The sequence below is a fragment of the Podarcis vaucheri genome (assembly GCF_965113315.1).
Source record: "Podarcis vaucheri genome assembly, chromosome: 8".
NCBI lineage: Eukaryota > Metazoa > Chordata > Lepidosauria > Squamata > Lacertidae > Podarcis > Podarcis vaucheri.
Window position 1 is genome coordinate 33,986,264 of NC_138766.1, and position 22,770 is coordinate 34,009,033.

General features: G+C 41.8%; 1 protein-coding gene across 4 annotated transcripts in view; it reads left to right on the plus strand.

The window, feature by feature from the left end:
- Nucleotides 1-22,770, plus strand: part of RNF144B (ring finger protein 144B) — a 75,448-nt gene that overhangs the window by 9,968 nt on the left and 42,710 nt on the right. Inside the window, exon 1 of one of the 4 annotated variants that reach the window (XM_082235037.1) lies at nucleotides 15,066-15,482. The exons of 2 other annotated variants lie outside the window; for them this stretch is intronic. The gene's annotated coding sequence lies outside the window, so the exon portion shown is untranslated. Of the gene's footprint in view, nucleotides 1-15,065; nucleotides 15,543-22,770 lie in introns of those variants that run through there. One more of the 4 variants, XM_082235033.1, reaches the window with a different exon arrangement.

A 22,770-nucleotide genomic window follows, 5' to 3' on the forward strand; every position in this document is an offset into this window, starting at 1 on the left:
TGGCAATATACCATAGATAACTGCCATGGTTGTGGGCAAATATATCCACAACTACAAAAGCCTATGGCAATGGATTTTTTAATCTCATGGATCATCCCTAAAACACATTTCCATTCCCCAAAACAAAAACAATCTGTTAATTTATTGTTGCTTGGATATAGGCAAACTGTTCTGAGTAGATTTAGATTTAGTAGATTCCATGATTTAGGTTTAGTTATACCTGCTTTGTTGGTCTTATAGAATATATTGGTTAAGTCTGTGCTATGAACTAATAGACTCTGAACACTAGAGGGATTATTTGTATTATAATACAGCAACAGTGACATCTTAATGCTGGGGCTTGTTTACAACTACTCAGTGCTTTTTTTCTAAAACAAAATGTTTAGGGGTACTCTCCTTTTCCTACTCATATTGAAATACTGCCCCTCAATGAGGCCAAACTTATGGTAGATTCACAAAATGTTTAGGGGTATGCGTCCCCCCAGAAAAAAAGCACTGCAACTACTTAAAAGACTGTAATCCTATGCACAGTAGAACCAAGGCCAACTGAACTCAATGGGACTTATGGCACAGTAAGCAATTATAGAATTGTAATGAATCCTTTTGCAAAAAAAACCCCATACCAATTTAGTAAAGAATTCAGTGAAGATACAATTCACTGCTTGTATTGAAATATAGCAAACATTTTCTCTCTAACCCAGAGCTGGATAGATCTTGTTATTCATTAACCTGGTGGTTCTCACATTGTTTCTCTGATCCACACTTTCAGTATTAAAATGTGCTCATGCAACACCAGTTTTTTTATTGAGAAGAGATACATTGGAAAACAAAAATAAGAAACTCCCAGCAGTGCTTGATTTACCCTATAACATAGAACACAACTACTTTATTATACGGTCATGCTACATCCAGAAAGTGTAAAACAATGCAGCTACATAAGAACATGAATCATTACCTAAATATAATTATAAACAAGCCTCTTAAGTATGTATACAAACTCAATGAGTGGTGCGTCCTTGCAGTATCACCTGATGCTCTTGCTCTCATTTTGAAAAGGTATCCATATTCTGCAAATAAAAGAAAAGAAAAATGCTATGCTATGCTACACTGAAACGTTTCTTTATTGTCCTTGAATCTTCCCGCACACTTGTCACCTCCTCCTGACACACCAGTGTTTCATGCCACACCCATTGAGAACCATTGCTATAAGCAAATACATTTAGGGAGAACAGAAACCTGCTGTTAGATATTCTAGTTCAATCAAGCAAATCCAGGACTTCTATGCCATCTCCTGGTTGCTGTGGGTTCCAAGTTTCCTTCGTATCACAGGGTGTGTTCATATTATCTACCACCTTAGAGTACAGTGAGGTTTTTCCAGTGCATTTCACACCTTGTCCTACCCCACCCATATGTTCACGGCTTCATTGGTGTCAAATTTGTTTCTGCTTGTGTTCGTACCAGGGGGCATTGACAGGCCAGAGATGACTTTACCTTGCATGGCATGGGAGTGGGAATCATCCTGGCTAACCCTGAAACCTGTCACTAGCTCTCAAAACAAGTCGTTGGGGTGGTTTTGTCTTTCGTGTGGAGTTTCTGCTGTAGACAGAGGCCTACCTTGCCTAATGGATGGGTGGCTGCAATTGCTAGCGCATCTCTAGGACCTTGGGACCCTGTAATTACATTCTGCTGATGGTTCCATGTTAAATTAATGAACCTGCTGTGCACAAATTATTTATCATGCATTAGTTAATGAGCTGTCTCCCTATAAAGAGAGAGAAAGAGACGTCCTCACCTCTCTGCGGGTCCCACAGGAGGGTAAACAGAAATGAACTGCTCCTGCTCCAGCCCCATTACTTTCATACACAGAGAGAAGCTTGCTCTCCTTCCACTCGTGCCCAAACCTGTAGGAAGGATGTGTAGAAGTCCAATGTGCTCAATAATCTTATAAGAGCCAGTGTGGTGTAGTGGTTAAGAGCGATAGACTCGTAATCTGGTGAACCGGGTTTGCGTCTCCGCTCCTCCACATGCAGCTGCTGGGTGACCTTGGGCTAGTCACACTTCTCTGAAGTCTCTCAGCCCCACTCACCTCACAGAGTGCTTGTTGTGGGGGAGGAAGGGAAAGGAGAATGTTAGCTGCTTTGAGACTCCTTTGGGTAGTGATAAAGCAGGATATTAAATCCAAACTCTTCTTCTTCTCTTCTATAATCTCATATACAGAAATACGAGAAAAATAGAAAGCAGGTACAGAGACCATAACACATTTCTTTTTTATCTGGGGTTGTAATCCTGAGTGCATATCATGGTTCTTTCTTCTGGCTTTGTTAGATTTGCTTCTGCTGTCCTCAACCACATTCATGGATAGAGTGGTGTGATTTAAGGAGGCAGCCCTAATCCTGTTTACCTGAGAGTAAGCCCCATTGAACTCAGTAGAACTTACGTTTTGAGTAGACATGGTTAGGAATTGCTTTGTAACACAGGTGCCAATCAAAGTGCAGCACCTGGAGCATGTAAATCTCAGCAGTGCAACAGATGTGTTCAAAGGGAATCCTCCTGGCAGGTTGCCAGTAATACTTGAAGAATTTGTTGGGGGGGGGCGGGGAGAGAAAAAGAAACCTACTATTATACCTACCAGCAAGAGTGTAAAGGTTAAAGGAGTTGCATGGAGTTTCACAAGAGCAGCAACTATTAGCATAAAATCCTTAAAAGGTATCTAGAATAATGTATGTTTGTATGAGGACTAAACAATTTGGTTACAGGTCCGCGAGTTTGCCTATAGTAGAGATGATTCACACTTCGATGCTAATCTTTCCAAAGTCATCTGGATGCAGGAAGTATGTGTTGTCATATTAGTGGCTTCGAGAACACTGTCCAACCATCTCGCCCTCTGTTGTCCCCTTCTCCTTGTGCCCTCAATCTTTCCCAACATCAGGGTCTTTTCCAGGGAGTCTTCTCTTCTCATGAGGTGGCCAAAGTATTGGAGTCTCAGCTTCAGGATCTGTCCTTCCAGTGAGCACTCAAGGCTGATTTCCTTAAGAATGGATACGTTTGATCTTCTTGCAGTCCATGGGACTCTCAAGAGTCTCCTCCAGCACCATAATTCAAAAGCATCAATTCTTCGGTGATCAGCTTTCTTTATGGTCCAGCTCTCACTTCCATACATCACTACTGGGAAAACCATGGCTTTAACTATACAGTGGTGCCCCGCAAGACAAATGCCTCGCAAGACGGAAAACCCGCTAGACGAAAGGGTTTTCCGTTTTTGAGCTGCTTCGCAAGACGAATTTCCCTATGGGCTTGCTTCGCAAGACGAATTTCCCTATGGGCTTGCTTCGCAAGACGAAAACGTCTTACGAGTGTTCTGATTTCCCCCCGTTTCCCCCCCTTTTTCTAAGCCGCTAATAGCCTTTTAGCCGCTAATCCGCTAAGCCTTTAATAGCCGCTAATCCACTAATCCGCTAATAGGGTTGCTTCGCAAGACGAAAAAACCGCTAGACGAAGAGACTCGCGGAATGGATTATTTTCGTCTTGCAAGGCACCACTGTACAGACCTTTATTGGCAAGGTGATGTCTCTGCTTTTTAAGATGCTATCTAGGTTTGTCATTGCTTTTCTCCCAAGAAGCAGGCGTCTTTTAATTTTGTGACTGCTGTCACCATCTGCACTGATCATGGAGCCCAAGAAAGTAAAATCTCTCACTGCCTCCATTTCTTCCCCTTCTATTTGCCAGGAGGTGATGGGACCAGTGGCCATGATATTCGTTTTTTTGAGCTTCAGACCATATTTTGCGCTCTCCTCTTTCACCCTCATTAAAATGTTCTTTAATTCCTCCTCACTTTCTGCCATCAAGGTTGTGTCATCTGCATATCTGAGGTTGTTGATATTTCTTCCGGCAATCTTAATTCTGGCTTGGGATTCATCCAGCCCAGCCTTTCGCATGATGAATTCTGCATATAAGTTAAATAAGCAGGGAGACAATATACAGCCTTGCCGTACTCCTTTCCCAATTTTCAACCAATCAGTTGTTCCATATCCAGTTCTAACTGTAGCTTCTTGTCCCACATAGAGATTTCTCAAGAGACAGATGAGGTGATCAGGCACTCCCATTTCTTTAAGAATTAGTGGGGTAGGAGAGCTGGGGGAAAAAAATCATATCTGGCAACCAATGAGCCCCTTTGGTTTCAGATAGCACATGGGTAGACGAGTCTAAAAAGCCAGGGACACAAATTTTCATGGCCCTCTGGTTGCTCATTTACTAGAAGTAATGTATTTAAGAATTAGCTCTGGAAGCGTATACACGATTCTGACCAAACTAAGCCTTCTAGAGCAAAAGCCTCCTAAAGCAAAAGGGTTTGCATTTTCTCTAATGTGTTCTGTGACTTAATTATGCATTGTGCAAGGAAATACATTTACTTTTCTGTTCGGAATCCTTTTTTCTAGCTAATTGCACTTGATTGATTTTAAGTTCTAGTATTATGACTGTATGAAAATTTCACTGCACCTATCACAATTTCATAAAATTACCATGCCTTCCCTCAGCCATCTTAAAAAAGAAAAGGTTGGACCTTGTCCTGAAAGCCATATTATAAATATTTATTTTATTGCATAAAGTTAATACACTTTTGTCAAACACTTCAAAGTGACTTACAAAGAGAAAATATAAATAAAATAATATAAAAAATAGTAAGGAAAGCAGAGGCCCTTGCTGGCTCTTAATAATGGGACCACAGTTTCCATTCATCACCCCCCCCCCAGAACATTTTTCTTTTACGTATTTGTTTCACTACATTTATATTCCTCCTTCAAGGAACTCAAGACAGCTTTTACGCTGCCTCCCCTTTATTTTTATTTCCAGAGCAACCCTTTAAGAGAGGTGAGGCTGAGAGACAGCAATGTCTGGTCTATGCTCACTCAGTGAGCTTCATGGCAGAGTGAGGATTTGAACTCAAGTCTTCCTGGCTTTCTCCTAACATAACTTTTCTTAAAATAACTGAGCAGTAGTATTTTCCGTTTATTTGGAATAACACCTTTGCAGCATTAATGGACACCGGGCGAAACACAATGCAATTTGCTTAAACCAGTTCACAGCAGCTACAAAGTTCCCTCAAATGCAACAGTCACATCTCAAAAAGTTGTTCAGGCATCCTTTTAGCAGGTAATAATGTGTTTGATCTTGTTCTTGTTTGGCAGGCTTCTTTGTTAAACCTGTTTGAGTAGTTCCCCAAACCCCTCCCCCCCCCCGCCCGGCAACAATTACGGTAGTTGTCTGTTTATTAAAACAAATCTAGTTTTGCAAATTACAAAGAACTTTCCTAGAATTATAGAACTAGAATGATAAAACTCTACGTGACCACCTTATGTTTATGACTGGAATAGATTAAGCAGATCAGGAGAAATGCTTAAATATATTTAATTTGTATACTGAATTATAAAAGGAAGACACCTTTGTTATGTTTTATAAGAGAGAATCCACAACCCACCATGGCCACAGACGTGAAGAAACACAAATCCTTGTGTTGTTGTTGTTGTTATTTATATAATATGGGTGAGTCACTACCTCTCATCCTAACCTATTTCACAGTGTTATTGTGGGGATTAATGTGTGCCATCTTAAACTACTTAGAGAAAAAAGGCAGGATATAAACGCAGTAAATAAAGTGGGCTGGGTGTCAGTTTACTACTGCTAATCTGCCCCTTTCAGGGTGGTCACTTTTGGGGAGGGGCTGAGCTATGTGGATTGCTGGACTTTGGCCCTCATGTCCAGCCATAGCTGCGCCAGTGCTGTAAAATCACCTGTTGCCATTAGCCCCATGTTAGTGTGATTGGGATGCGGGTGGCACTGTGGTCTAAACCACTGAGCCTCTTGGGCTTGCCGATCAAAAGGTTGGCGGTTTGAATCTGTGCAATAGGGTGAGCTCCTGTTCCTCTGTCCCAGCTACTGCCAACCTAGCAGTTCAATAGATACCGCTGCAGCGGAAAGGTAAATGGTGTTTCCCTGTGCTCTGGTTTATGCCATAGTGTTCCACTGTGCCAAAAGCGGTTTAGTCATGCTAGCCACATGACCCAGAAAGCTGTCTGTGGACAAACGCTGTCTCCCTTGGCCTGAAAGCGAGATGAGCGCCGCAACCCCATAGTCACCTTTGACTGGACTTAACCGTCCCGGGGTCCTTTACCTTTACCTTTTTAGTGTGATTGCTGATCCTGTAGTTCTTTCAGTACTTGCTTCCAACACTGCTTGCACAGGTACTGATTTATAATCCACATTATAGCACCAGTCATGTCCACATGCCTCTTGGAAGATCTGCACATGACAGCATAGTGGAGTCATGCATTCATCTTCTCAAAGCATCTACACATACCCACTCAGTGTGTTCATATAGTGAGAAATGATCGGGGCTATATATATATTTCATACATCTTCCTACCAGAAGTTCTTTTTCTATGTGGGAAAAATGTTATGTTTTGAAGCACCCCTGTGTCTTAACAGAAGCTTTCAGATGGAAAACGCTGACATGTAACTAGTACTGACTGCCAAGAAATTACTCACAAGTAAGATTTTGGCATTGTGGGTTGCAATTCCTTCCTGGACTTTGAAATGCAAGGGGTGGTGGTGATTGCATAAATGACATTTAAAGGAATTGGCTTATATCTGAAGAAAAACAACACCCCCAAACAAATCAAGTTATCTGTGTCTTTTTTTGTGACCAAATACAAGCACATAACAGCAGTATGTGCTGAAGAAGTTAGAAATTTTCTCAGTGTGCCCCTCCCACACTGCCCAGTGGTACAGTTGAGACAACGGGGCTGTGGCTTGTGAAACCCTCCCCTGCTTCAGGCCAGTGTATATGGAGCAGGAGGGCCTGGTCTGGCCTACTCACACTTGGCTTGCCTGACCAGGACTCCAGTGGGCATAGCATACCTGCCAAGAGACCCGGAAAAAATGGGACATCCTGTTTTTTTTGCTTGAGATCATGGCAGCCATTTTGGGTGCCACAATATCACATGTTCCCATGCCGTGCTCTCGCTTTTTGTGTTTTTTCTGGACTGCAATCTCACGCAGCTCCCCAAAACGTGTTTTTTGACACTGCAGAAGATTGCGCCCGTGTTATGTACTGAGTTGAATAGGATTCAAACTGCAGCAGTCTGATTGGTCCTAGAACAATAGGATCCAAATTGCAGCAGTCTGATTGGTCCTAGAACAATAGGATTCAGAATGCAGCAGTCTGATTGGTCCAAGAACAATGCACCAAGTGTGTTGGTTGCCGTGTGCAGGTGTGTTGTGTGAATGTTCCTCATGCTGCTCCTGGGACTGGAAAGGGATTAGTTTAACCTCCGGTTTGCTAGTAAAACTGAATTACTGTGCCGCGAAATGATGCAAAATTGAATTACTGTGTCGCAGTAAGCACCGCTTTGTAGGTCAAATTATTACTTGTGTTTAGTGCAGGATAGTAAGCAGATGCCAAAAGTAAGCATGCAACTTAAGAAGACTGTACACTGTCCTTTGTAAAACACTGTATCTACAGAGATCCAGTGGAACCTGAGCAAAAATTAAGCTGTGGCAGCCAAAGGAAAAGGAAAAGGTCTGTATTTCAGTACAAGTGAAAGTATCTGTGATCCACCCGCCCTGCTTGTTTTGAATCTGCTATCTTAATCTCAGGAATGTAGCATTTTGGTATTGGGTGTGAGGTACAACATTCCAAAGGGATTATTATTAGGCTTCATCCTTTGCTCTGAACTGTGGAGAAGCAAGTTTGCCACTAATCATTAGCGGAGCTAGGCACTGATACACACCTATATTTTGTACTGCATATCCGTGCAGACCGGAAACTAGATTTTCCACCCAGAAAGCAAATATGTGTTGTGTGAGTATGCAGTGTATAGTGGTACCTCGGGTTAAGTACTTAATTCATTCCGGAGGTCCGTTCTTAACCTGAAACTGTTCTTAACCTGAAGCACCACTTTAGCTAATGGGGCCTCCTGCTGCCGCTGCGCCACTGGAGCATGATTTCTGTTCTCATCCTGAAGCAAAGTTATTAACCTGAGGTACTATTTCTGGTTTAGCGGAGTCTGTAACCTGAAGTGTATGTAACCTGAAGCGTATGTAACCTGAGGTACCACTGTATGTAGCAAACTCTTCTGTTATGCCCAGTGTAGAGCATGTGGTCAAAATGTGCTGCTTTGCACCCAAATGGTGAAAAGAGTGTTAAGGGGGTATATGTGAAAGGTCTTAAGTTCTTACGAAGATGTTTAGTGGGCAATGAGCCTCTGTATCATTCCCACCCAAGCAAATGGGCAAGGGCTATTGCTCAATAGTAGAGCACATGCTTTTCTTGCAGAAGGTCCCAGGTTCAGTCCTTGGCTTTTTTGGATAGGGTGGGAAAAGACTTCTGCCTGAACCTTTGAAGATCTTCTGAACTGGACCGATGACTTAACTCATAAGGCAGGATCCAATGCTTCTGGCAAAGGAGCTACTAGTAAACTAGCCAGATAGCAAGGAAGCTTCACAGTTAGTAGGCCATCATCTTGACCCCTTGAAGAGCTCCCATGCCAATTTTACAATGACTTCCAGAAAATTCAACAGGACAAATCAAACAGATTGTAATCTGGAATACATTTAAGATGGGGCAAAATCTGCCTTTCTCCCTAGCTTCTGAGCTCACCAGGGTCAGATCCAGCCTGTACCACATTGGTGCCTCCCAGAGCAGCCCTTTATATTCTCCATTAAGTGAGCAGCTGAGATTCCAAAAAAGAATAATAATAATGAAGGACTGCACTCAAATACAGTCCTATAGTTGAGCTGAAGTCCATCTACTGTCTCTGACATTGAGCTGTCTTGCTTTCATTGTCAGGTACCACAAATAAGTGTAATGAGATTTTTTGAAAATGAGATATCAGAAGTAAAGATTGGCAAGATTTTGCTGTTTCCTGGTAGCTGTTTTGTGTGTGTGGAGGGGGGTTGTACATTTATGCTGTCAAATGCTGAAAAATAGAACTGCTGAGTGTCAGAGCACCATGACTCACTTGTACTGAAGCTGAAATGCACTGCACAAGAAAGTACATTTCGGTTCTTCCAAAATAGCTTACATTATTGTTTTCATGAATGGCACCAGGTTCCGGAAGGCTGTATGAAGGGGCTGATGTAGGTCGCCTTTGAACTATCTTTCTCAGGAGGCTCTGTAACATACAGGAACACCCCCTCAATATACCCACCCAGTCCATCCTACTGATGAATATTTTGCTAGTTGGATGTACTACTGAAATATAATCCCCATCATCCCTCGTCATTGGCCGGGGTGGCTGATGGGAGTTGGAGTCCAAAACATCTGGCTAGCACCAGATGGATAGGCTATCTTAATAGTGTAAGATTATTGTGTCCTGTTACATTATCAGGGGTCCCTAGTCCGTCTAAAATTCTTTTCAATATGTGACAATTTGCAGGAGTTGTCCAGGCTTACATTTATATTAGTTCTGTTTGGGCCAAGATATAATAATTGACACAGTTTGAGATACATTCTGAAGTAATATTTAAAAGTTGGGATCAAATCAATGCTCATACTAAAATATGGTCAGCAATATGCATAAAGTTATATTGTAATGTCATTTAGAGAGGTGTAGATGTGTATGTAGGACGCGGGTGGCGCTGTGGGTTAAACCACAGAGCCTAGGACTTGCCGATCAGAAGGTCGGCAGTTTGAATCCCTGTGACGGGGTGAGCTCCCGTTGCTCGCTCCCTGCTCCTGCCAACCTAGCAGTTCAAAAGCACGTCAAAGTGCAAGTAGATAAATAGGTACCACTCTGGCGGGAAGGTAAACGGCGTTTCCGTGCGCTGCTCTGGTTCGCCAGAAGCGGCTTAGTCATGCTGGTCACATGACCCAGAAGCTGTACGCCGGCTCCCTCAGCCAATAAAGCGAGATGAGCACTGCAACCCCAGAATCGGTCACGACTGGACCTAATGGTCAGGGATCCCTTTACCTTTTAGATGTGTACTATTTAAATCTGAAGTATGGAGCAAGCAACAAGTGGAAACTCTACTGCATTTTAATGTGAAACTATTTTTACACCCTAGCATTGAAGTGAAGGGACGCGTGCTTAATTCACTTAATTTAAGTGCTGTAATAAAGGGGCAGCAAAAAACATCTGAAGGCATTGGTCCCAAGAAGCTGACATCTGTGATCTGAGAGTATTTCCTCTCCCCTGATTACAGGACTGTGTGTTTGTTCTTTATTACAGTGAAAATGATCTGTTTGCCCAACTCTGTCTTCCTGATCTTCCAGTTTTCAGTGCAATGTGTGCAATGTAACTTGACTGCCTAGAATTGTTGCAACGTTAGGTAGGTCATTAAGGCATGTAATTAATTGTAAAAAGATAGCATCACTTTCGGCACACAGCCAAAGCCAGGAAGTTATAGGCATATACAGTGGTACCTCGGGTTGCACACGCTTCAGGTTACATACGCTTCAGGTTACAGACTCTGCTAACCTAGAAATATTACCTCAGGTTAAGAACTTTGGTTCAGGATGAGAACAGAAATCGTGTGGCGGCGGCGCAGCAGCAGCAGGAGACCCCATTAGCTAAAGTGGTGCTTCAGGTTAAGAACAGTTTCAGTTTAAGAACAGACCTCCGGAACGAATTAAGTACGTAACCAGAGGTACCACTGTAATCTGAGGACTATTCAAATTTCTGAACATGGCTAATAATAACCTGTTACGATTTAAACTGCCCAACCCTGGTATTGATTCTGCGTTCTTTGCTTTGCTGTATTCATTTGCCCTTATTCCCAAGAACAATTAGAACTGTAGCCTAATTGTACTGCTGTTTGTACAACTCTTACAGAGATAACTACCTTCCCCAAATCTGAAACAAAACAAAATGCTAAATGCTTCCATATTGTGCTTTCTGAAACTGAAATGCTTTGGAATGAGTTAAAATGGTGTCTAGGAAAAGGTTTTAAGTCCTTTTGAGAATTTACAGTGACCATGTGGAAAGTTGACTTCCTGCACATAATCTGTGAATCTACCACTCCTTTTTCTGTTTGCAAAATACTGAAAAAACACACACACACTGAGAGAAAACATACAGTGATGCACAGGTGGGTTCTCTGTTTCCAGTCAACACATGAGGGAGGGGAAAGAAGAATCACACATCCCTCTTCATGGGTTTATTTATTTATGTATTTATATATTATGTATTCAAAGCCATTTCTAAACAGCTTAATGTTTTCAAAATCTCTTTAGTAGTGCATACTATGTACAATGTAAAAATATCCATGTGACTTGTGTTAAGTGTAGAATAACAATATTTTGAATACGGGTATGCAACTGGGTGTTTGATTTGGAGGTCTTCTTGAAATGTCACAGAAGCCTTCTTCAGAAATAATTAAATAAACACATGAGGAGGACGAGCAGGAGAAGCAGAGAAGCAGAGCTCCTGCCCATTGCTGTTTTTGTTGCCCTCCAACTCGCGGAGGGTAATATCACCTATGTATGTTTTGGAATGAATAGAGAAGGCACCCTTTGCTCTCCACTTAGAGCTGCCTTTGCCAGCCTGGGACTCCAGATGCTTTGAACTAAGGCCAGGGCTGATAGAAACCATAGTTCTAGATATCTAGAGGGCATCAGGCTGAAGCAGGCAGATTGGAGAAGGGGAATGGCAGCCAGGTGGGAGGGCAGAGCTAGTGTGTTGTCCCTCCCCCCCCCTTCTGTGCTTGCTTGACTCTTGATGGTGAGACTTGAAGAGAGCTAAAGACATAATGCAATGAGGGTGGTTTTTGTTCAAGAAATTGCAAGTTTCCTTGCATTTCAGGATCTCTATGAGGCACCTGTATTGGGGTTTAGGAAGACATGCAAAAATTGTGTTCTTTTTAATTAATAAATAATTTGTAAGGCACATATTTAATTGGCCAAATACCTCTTGATAATAGGCGTACAGTTTGACCTGCTTTTGATGTATGAAAGCATTCCCTCTCTTTGAAGATGGATGTTAACACCCTTCCTTTCTTGGTCAGCTCTAATTCATGGCTTGAAATGTTCCAAAACTATTAGCTATACCAGTCCGAAATACACTAAAAGACATACGCTTGCATATAGTGATGGAATAAATGCTATATTTAAGGTTTAAGAAATTTGTAGCTAGTATATGTCTGGTAAGATCTACACTTTAGAACTATGAGACCTGATTAAACAATCCTGAATAGAAGGCTTCTCTTTAATCTTAGGCTGCAACCCAATATTATACACACCTCCCTGTTTGGTAGAACATCACATTGGAGTTTACTTCTGAACTGACCTTTATAGGATTACACAGTTAGCTGGTTGGATTACATATGTATTCATCTAAAACCAAATTGGATGAGGCTGCTCCCAAGACCAACTTTGTGCTCTTTTTTTTTTTAACCTATCATGTGGCAAGCACCCCCAGAATGACCTGGGTGAATGGTTGCAAGGGATGGACTATTCTTAAATCAGTGTTAATCACTTTACTTTTACAAAGTGATTAAAGGTTCTTAAGTATTTGTACAGCATCTTAAAAAGTAGAGACATCGCCTTGCCAACAAGGGTCCGTATAGTTAAAGCTATGGTTTTCCCAGTAGTGATGTATGGAAGTGAGAGCTGGACCATAAAGAAGGCTGATCGCCGAAGAATTGATGCTTTTGAATTATGGTGCTGGAGGAGACTCTTGAGAGTCCCATGGACTGCAACAAGATCAAACCTATCCATTCTTAAGGAAATCAGCCCTGAGTGCTCACTGGAAGGACAGATCCTGAAGCTAAGGCTCCAATACTTTGGCCACCTCATGAGAAGAGAAGACTCCCTGGAAAAGACCCTGATGTTGGGAAAGATGGAGGGCACAAGGAGAAGGGGACGACAGAGGACGAGATGGCTGGACAGTGTTCTTGAAGCTACCTGCATGAGTTTGACCAAACTGTGGGAGGCAGTGGAAGACAGGAGTGCCTGGCGAGCTCTGGTCCATGGGGTCACGAAGAGTCGGACACGACTAAACGACTAAACAACAACAACAACAACAAGTATTTGTACAACTATTTTGTGAAATGAATTAGTCAGGCTACTTGATGTGGTTGAGCTGGTGCCTGAATCAATCTCTTTGAAGTCCAGAAGCTCAGTCGTTGAACCTTTTGGGACATCTATTTACAGATTGTTCAATGCCCCACGACCTATCAGATCTCAGTTTTAACACATGTGGTCAGTGATGGCATTTGACACATAATATATATTTGTTTAAGGGCTATGCTGAGCTAGTTCAGAGCTAACAGAGCTATCGACATTAAAAAGTTATTTCCTTTTCTTCATTGTGTGGACTTCAGCGACATTGGATTGTTCATTTCATTCATCTTAACTATTTTTACTTATCTTATTTTATTTATCTATATCAGGTGAAGGAAATGTTTAGAGGAGCAAAAACCCACCAGTAACTTCTGTACAGTATTTGCTTCTGGTATGGGAGAATGAGAGATACCTGTGGTGACATGGTTTGTTGCATTCCTTCCCATATTGAAGAGCCCATGTTAGCACTGAAGCTTCTTAAAAGAGTTTTATTAAATTCTGTTTGATAGGCTATATTCACAGCTGAACACCTTACATAAGATAGTTTAATTATGGTTTAGCTCAAGGGGATAATTAAAACTTCAAGTCTGCAGATCAAGACTGATACGTGAATAAAAGTAGACTGATTTTGATTTTTCTGGTAGCATGCTGAAATGAATCTTATATTTCAGGAGGTATCGGATAGCAAAGCAAGGATATAAAAAAACTGCATATAGAACCCCTGGGTTGTAACACAAAACACCACTTCTTAATCTTCTTCATTCCTTAGAAAAAAATCACTCTCTTGTCTCCCCATGCCAGTGGCCTCATGCAGCACATACATTCAGCATGAATTCATTTCCTTGTCAGTCCTTAGACTCTCTCTTCTCTTTTTCTTCCTTCTCCTTAACCTCCTCCTCACAACCCAACCTACATTCCTCAGGAATTCCCCTTCATGCACAACTTGTAATCCCTTTCCCTTTCTGGCTCCTGGACTCCTTTTACTAGAGTATGCAGCTTGGGGTGGTTGCAAAGGACAAGCCTCTGAGACAGTGTCATAGGTGACACAAAAAAGCGCCTTCAATCTGGCCTCGTGCTATTCCACAACTTGCAATTATCACCAATCCAGCACAGGGTGATGAGAAATTTGCTGTACATTCTAGACAAAAAATTGATTTGATCCTTACTTTTGTATAGTATAGTAGGTTACATTTTGCCTCTGGCTGCACCAACTACTGCCATCTGGTTCCCACAGAGTTGTCCATGGGGGAATTGCTGCCTCATGCTAAACAAAGATTTTCCCACCCTGGTTTTTTTTTTTTTTTTAAAAAAACCTTATGTGATATAGTAGTATAAATACCGACAATTGGGAAACACTGGCCTGTGAGTGCTCCAGTTGTAGAAAAGCCTTTACCAAAGGTGTCATGGACTTTGAAGATGCTCAAACTCAGGACGAAAGGGATAAACGTGCTAATCTTACTCGGCTAGGAGTGATTGCCAAAGAAGAGTGTGTGTGTGTGTGTGTGTATACATATAACATACCACCACCCCTTTTCCAGTTACAGCCAGATTTGCCCTCCAGTGCCATATTTTTAGGAGTGTGCTCTAATTTTTTGCCATTATCCAAAGTAGTTTCCCTCCTACTATTCCCGGATTTTGAGGCAATTCTTAAAAGAGAAGTATTAAAAAAATACTACCACCATATCATATATATGAAGTGCACAATCAATCATTTTCTCCCTGTCTCTGGATGGGGTTGCCACCTCCCCCCCCCAATTGGGTTCCTGTACCTTTAAACAGATTTGTCACAAGCAGAAATTAAACAGGTGCAGACCTTTAAGGCACCGCTGTTGTTTTTCTGCCTATCCTGCAGCTGTTAAAGGCACAGGAGCCTGCTGGAAATGAAAGGTAACAATCCTAAGCTGGCTATACGTGGCTTTCTGCCATATGAACAATATTGGGTGCATCTATCTGTATTTGAATATTTAGCCACACCTAAAACTGGGAGGTTGGGGCGATCACTCTCCTGCGTTTATCCACTCGGAGTTCAGCAAGAAGTTGTTCATTTTAACAGCAAAGGAAGTTGTGCTATGTAGCATCTGGGTTCCTGGAGGGTTAAAAACAATCACCTGCATTTGAAATGAGACTTGGAAGTAGGAAGTGTTGCTGTGGCTTGAGCTTCCTGTATAAATAAGTGTAGCTTTCTTACAGCTACTGCATATGTGCGCGACGTGCATTTTAAGAAATAATGGCAACATGCTCTTAATAGCTGGGAGGAGATTATTCTTCGGAGCGACGAGACGGTTGAGAGATGAGCCTTGCTCCAGACCTATAACGTGTGAAGCTTTCAGATGCTGGGAGAAGGAAGGAAGCGGCGAGAAATGAAACGCGTTTCTTCAGACTCTGAGCTTTTGCTGGCGGTGACATGTCTTGGAGGCGCTGAAGTGTGAGTGAAGCTATTGAAAAGTCAAACGTTTGGGAGCGAATCCTGCTCTCTTTTGGCAAGGTATGCTGGGACGATCTGCATTTCTTTATAGCGGGGGCAATTAAGTAAGGGCTGTCGTTTTCCTTTCCAGTTCCTAAAGAGGAAAAGGAGGTGAAACCCAATCATTTTGGGTACTTGGTTTTTTTTAAAACATACACAGCCAGCACTGTAGTTCATCTGAGGCAAAAATGGGTTTCTTAGAAATTAAATGCCAATTAACTGCAGTAACTTATGCACTTTCTTTGCTAGGGGTGGTGAACTATGTTGGTTTTATCAGTATAGCTTTGCAGAAATAAATGCTCACTTGTGTGGGGAAAACACTGAAAAGTCTTTAAGATGATTTCAAACCAAGTGATCATTTTAAATTTGTTCAGTCCTAATGGAAACTTCAAATCTGTTCTTTAAATAAAAGGACGATCTGAAAGATGCTAAGGAGAGGATCTATTTGAAAAGATACATACTTTGTGTTTGTGTCATGTAATTTGTAGCACAAGTCCATAAATACCTTGCATGGTGGAACTATGTCTGACTATAGAGACATAGTTTTTTGTTTTCTCTAATTGCTTTTTTTAAAAAATATTTATTAATTTTCAACAATTTAAACACAACACTACAAAAAACCAAAGAAAAACAATACAACAATACAATACCGTACAAAAAACACTACACAACACTAACACAAACAATTAACAAAACAAAACAAAAACCATTCAAAACACAATCCAATTTCAATATCTTATCTTTCATTCACATGTTTCCACGACCTCCTCACACCTCCCTTTTTGTCTTCCACTTCTATTAATTGTTTCAGCAATTCCTCTCCATCTTCCTCTATTTTCTATCCTATAATTATCTTAACACATTCTAACCTTATTTTTCCCTTTAATACCCTATTAATCTATCTATACCTAATTCCTTATAACATTTCTACTAAAGCCATATAACTTCATTCCAACATTTTTCTAACATTCATTGTTTTCTCTAATTGTTTTTAAACTTCAGGAATAACATACAGAATATACATATTTTTAGTTCCTATTGTAGTTTTACTATTCTAGGCAGAAAATGAAAGCCACATGCTTATGTGTCTGCATATTTATAGTAATTTTGGATACAGTGTCTTGTTCCATCATCCTAGTGTGAAGTGCCTTTTGCACTTTTCCTGTGAATGACTGTTGCTTTAAGAGTTTGCTTCACAGAGTGTAAGTCAGTTATAATGCCCTGAACTCCAGTTAAATATCTTGGAAGGTTTAAAGAAATGGTGTAGTATGATTTCTGTGTCTTAATATGTGCCAGATATATCTGAAGATGCGGCTTCAGTATCTGTGAAGTTTTGGGGATCTACTATTGTGGAATTTCTGTTCTTCTTTATGCCACGTTCACCTTAGCTGATAAACTGGGAATAAATGCAACACATGGGAAGAGGAGAATGATTATCATGCCTGCTGGACTTACACCTGCAGGGACCAGGAGGTCTACACCCATAGGATCTGAATGTATGATTCCTATTTTCCTTTCCTGCAGGGTACAGGATATGTGTTCATAGCCTATGTCAGGTTTCCTCAAACTCGGCCCTCCAGATGTTTTGTGACTACAGTTCCCATCATCCCTGACCACTGGGATCATGGGAGTTCTAGGCCAAAAACATCTGGAGGGCCGAGTTTGAGGAAGCCTGGCCTATGTGCATTGGAGGTATGCTTGTTTGGACTTTTGCACATAAATTAGTATCGGTGTCTGAGGTTCAGAGGCAGGATCTGCAGGTGTAAGCCCCATCCTGTCTTCCATGTGTACATGTATATTGAGCTTGGACACTTGGACCAGGACTCTGAGTGGATACAGTCATGTAATCATAGAATCGTAGAGTTGGAAGGGACCCCAAGGGTCTCGGCTAAAGCATCCATGAAAGATGGCCATCCAACCTCTGCTTAGAAACCTCCAAGGAAGGAGAGCTCCCAACCTCCTGAGGGAGGGCATTCCACTGTCAAACAGCTCTTACTGTCAGAAAGTTCTGCCTGATGTGTATTCGGAATCTCCTTTCTTGTAACTTGAAGCCATTGGTTTGAGTCCTACCCCTCCAGAGCAGGAGAAAACAAGCTTGTTCCCTCTTCCATGTGACAGCCCTTTAGATATTTGAAGATGGCTGTTGTATCTCCTCTGTTTCCTCTTTTCCAAGCTAAACACACCCAGCTCCTTCAACTGTCCCTCATAAGTCATGTTGCTTGGGCAGCAATCCCTTTTTAAGCTGAATGCTGTGGGTTTGGAGTTGTGATGAAGAGCGGCTGTTTCCATTGGGTGGCTTGAGCAAAGTTTGAGCAAATGATGTGACAAAGTTTCTGCCAGTTACACTTTACAACATATCCAAAAGGTTTTCTAATAGCATCCTCTTTCACTGTCGATTCAGCTTCTTTTTATTCTGCAAGCAACCTAAAGAAAGCTGGGCATGACTTCTGTGATTCCAAAGTCTTTATTCATCAGGTGAAACCTTTGCTCTGAGCTTGTTTACCTTTGTTTGGTGCTCTGAATGGAGCGAGCTCTTAAACTTGTGGTGCATTTCTGTTCTTCTAATAATCTGATAGCTAGAGTCAGAGGAGCTCTGGTTCTCTACTCTGTCTCCAAAACGACCAGCATTATGTTCTTCATTTCTAAACTGAGCTCTTGGGGATGTGTCACTTAGTGGGTTTTCCCATTAACTACTTTGGGCAGTGAGTGTCTTGTCTTCTCCTCACCTCAGAATGAACTTCTGGTTTCCTGGAGCCTTGTTTTCAGTGGAAGGATGCCAGAGTTAGTCAGTAGGTACCAAACCACATGGTGACCAGAGTGAAACCACAAGGCGAAGCAACACGATGAAACCACAAGGTGCAGATACATTAAGGGCTTTAGTACACTCAGACCTGAAACTCTGCCCCTTTCTTGGCAAACAGCATGCTGATATTATGTGGCATGCGAAAGGTGCTGATCTTGGTTCCCAGTCAAGTTAAATGAGCTGGAATTGAGAATTGGATCAGGTTTGCCAATTGTATATATCAGAGCTGGATAGCTTTTCTTTTCTTTCTTTCTTTGGTACTGTAATTTTATGTTGTGAACCACTGTGAGATCTATGGGTATAGGGCAGTATACAAACAAACACATTGTGATGGTGGTGTGAAGAGTTCAGTCCTCCCTCTACCTCCCAACCCCTCCAGCAGAATTAAGTTATAGGATGAGTAAAGGGGAACATGGCAGAAGGCCATTGGGAGGACTAGACAAGAATTGCTTCCGGGAGCCACAGAGTAACCATGATAACTGGAAGACATGCCTGGATGCCCCTTTGCATACGAGCAATAAACCTGAAATGGTCTGCATCACCTTTCCTGGCTGTGCCCTTTTACAACCACGAGAGAAACTTGCTCTGTTTTTTAAAAGGAAAGTTGATAGCCTTGTTATTTTTTCTAAAAAAAACCTCCCAGTTCTACTGTTTGCTCTATTGCTTGCTCACCTAGTTTATAAAGTTGCTAGGTTGGTCCTGTATATATGCGTCTGAGCACTGGACTTTGGCATCTTTGGGAGAACATTGTCTACGTTTTGAAAATAAACTGTAGTAGGCAAATAAAGAGAAGCCTGATGCGTTGACCATAGCCAAGAAGGCAGGTGTTCTTAGCAAGGAATGCATTCAGTGGCAGCAAGCTCTTAATCTGTACTGACTGAAATTTAGTAGAACACCAGAGTTTCTGACTGTAAAGATTGACTCCTACTAAAAATGCAATTTTTGACTGCTATTGAATCACTGGGGTAAGGTTACAGCATTTACAAGCATTTACTTATCTGCCAGTGCCAAATACCTTTGTTCTGAGTTTTCATTGTCTTTGTGTTGCACATTAGCTGGGCCTTGCGTTAACAAGATATCATCATCATCACAATAATCATTTTGAATTTATACCCCGCCTTTTCCCCTGACAGGGACTCAAGGCAGCTTACGGATAGAAAATAATTAAAACATAGGAGGAAAAACCATTAAAAACAATTAAACATAGATAGAATTAAAAACTATCCATCCATCTACATAGCATATAGATATTTACAGTAAAACCCACATTAAAGGTAAAGGGTAAAGGGACCCCGACCATTAGGTCCATTCATGACCGACTCTGGGGTTGCGGCGCTCATCTCGCTCTATAGGCCAAGGGAGTTTATCCACAGACAGCTTCCATGTCATGTGGCCAGCATGACTAAGCCGCTTCTGGCGAACCAGAGCAGCGCACGGAAAAGACGTTTACCTTCCCGCCGAAGCGATACCTATTTATCTACTTGCACTTGACATGCTTTTGAACTGCTAGTTTGGCAGGAGCAGGGACTGAGCAATGGGAGCTCACCCCGTCACAGGGATTCAAACCGCCGACCTTCTGATCGGCAAGTCCTAGGCTCTGTGGTTTAACCCACAGTGCCACCCACATTATCAGCTATATAATACGAAATTGATATTGCTGAACATTGCCAAACTTGGGCACACCTGCTTGTTTTTATGTATTCCAATACACACAATTTCTGTGGTTTCATGGGAATAGCTTGATGTGTGTGTGTGTGTGTGTGTGTGTGTGTGGGAGAGAGAGAGAGAGAGAGAGAGAGAGAAAGAGAGAGAGAGAGAGAGAGAAGGCGGCGGGGTGTGTGTGTCTCTTCCAAATTTCATGTGATTACTAGGACCCTAAGCTGAAGCTCCAATGACCACAATAAAAACAACCAAGAAATGCAGGAAGGAACCAATATAAGCAGAGTAACATGCAAAGTTTAGAGAAACTAAATTCCTTTATTCTGTTTGGGTCCTTTTTCTGTAAACAGGATCTTTAACTGTAGCAGCATTGTTACTTTTTGCTTTCTAGAACAGTAGTTGTATTGGTGTGTTGGACCAAAAAAATCCCTTGTATGCTTACTTGGGAGAGTAAACTCACTAGGGTGGGAAAGACCCCCATCTGAAATCCTGGAGAAGTACTGCCAGTCACTATAGACAGTACTGAGATTGATGGACTAATGGTCTCGTGCAGTATAGAACGTTGGAAGGGACCCCAAGGGTCATCTAGTCCAACTCCCTGCAATGCAAGAATCACAGCTAAGGAATCCCTGGCAGGTGGCCATCCAACATCTGTTTAGGAATCTCCAATGAAGGAGAACCAGCCACCTTCTGATGTAGTCCATTCCACTGTTGAACAGCTCTTACCATCAGAAAGTTCTTCCCAATGTTTAATTGGAATTTCCTTTCTTGTAATTTGAATCCATTGGTTCAAATCTTGCCTTCTGGAGCTGCAGAAGACAAGCTTTCTCCATCTTCCACATGACATCCCTTCAGGTATTTGAAGACTGCTATCATATCACCTCTCAGTCTTCTCTCTTCCAGGTGAAACATACCAAACCCCTCAACTGTTCCTCATAAGGCTTGGTTTCCAGACCCTTGATCATCTTGGTTGTCCTCCTCTGCATGTGTTCTAGCTTGTCAATATCCTCCTTAAACTGTGGTGTCCAGAACTGGACGCAGTACAGGTGGGGTCCAATCAAGGCCGAATAGAGCAGCACTATTACTTCCCTTGAGCTGGCCACTAGATGTCTGTTGATGCATCTTAGAATTGCATTAGCTTTTTTTCTGGTGCATCAGATTCATGTTAAGCTTGTGGTTTACTAAGATCCCTAGATCCCTTTTTTACATCTACTGCAGTCAAGCCAGGTGTCCCTCATCCTATATATGTCCATCAGATTACTCCTGCCTTACAAATGTAGAACCTTACATTTGTCCCTATTGAAATTCATTTTGTCAGTAGAAGGCAGATTTACATGTTCTAAATCAAGTAGGGTTTATGTCTAAAATAATATATTTATACCATATATTTAAATATGTATACAGTGGTACCTTGGTTTAAGAACAGGCCTTAAACTGTTTCAGTTTAAGAACTCTGCAAAACTGGAAGTAGTGTCCTGGTTTGCGAACTTTACCTTGGTCTAAGAATGGAAGCCGAACGGTGGAAGGGCACCGGTGGCGGGAGAGCCCTTGTTAGGGAAAGCATGCCTCAGTTTAAGAACGGTTTCGGTTTAAGAACGGACTTCCGGAACGGATTAAATTCATAAACCGAGGTACCACTGTATTATGATATATATATTCATGTTATATTTATATAAATACCTCTAAGAAAATCTACACGGGGTTGGAAATTCTAATTTGAGGTACTCACTGTGGAAAAATTGAAGCAGGGTGGTTGTTATTCCAGATTAGTTAATCTAGAGCACTTTTGTCTCTGTCTCCACACATTGTTGGCTCTTACTCTGCCCACCATTGTCTTGTGACCCTCAACAGAGTATTATTACCCTCAAGAGAATTCGGACCTTGACAGAAAGAACTTTTTGCTCTAAGCTTTTTTCTGGGGACATTGGATTTTGATATCTGCAAGATTTGGCACTGACAAGTGGATGGCCTTGCACATGTTTCTGCCTCCTCACTACGTGTCCTTGCTTTCAGAAAACCTGGTCCTCATGTTATACAATATTTTTTGTTCCATACCCTTCAGTTATCTCCACTGCTCATTCCACTGAAGTTGCATCAAGGCTCTTTTTAATGGAGGCAAGCTTCCAGATTACTGCGGAGGTCTTTACATGGCTTTTGAGATGACAAAGTGAGGCAGGTTCCTTTGTGCCTTTTTGAGGAAGGAGGAAATGGTGACCAGAGTGAGGCACGACCACAATGCAGCCTTATTTTTTACAAGCTAAAAATGAAAGCGCTGGCCGTTTGTGCCCACACTTACTCCCACTTAACAGTATTGACTTTTCAATGCTAGGAAGCTGAAGGCTAGTTTTAATGCTTTGCCTCTTTCCTCTGCGGTAGTCATGGGAACAATGAAAAAAAGCATTTATAAGTATATGGTATGAGTCACGTGTGACCCATGTGATCAGAAAAGAACGTAACTGTGTGCATCCAGGGCCGGGGTAAAGTAAAACTGAAACTATGGGAGATGGCAGTCTCTGTGTGAGAGGCATAAACATTTCACTGGAGTAGCTTTTCAGCCAGATCAAAATGGAGTTGTAAACATGCTTAAGGATCAGGTAAGTGGTCTTGGATGCCCAGGTAGCAATGGTGCCCAGAAGAGGAGCCTTTTACCTCTTAGTATGCCTTCCATGTCCTTTTCTGGGTGCAGAAAGGATCTGGCTGTTCCCATATGAACTTGCACAATTGACCTGGTCAGTTTTGTTGAAGGCCCTGCTTTCTGTGTCTTTACCGAAAGAGGTACAGTAAGTG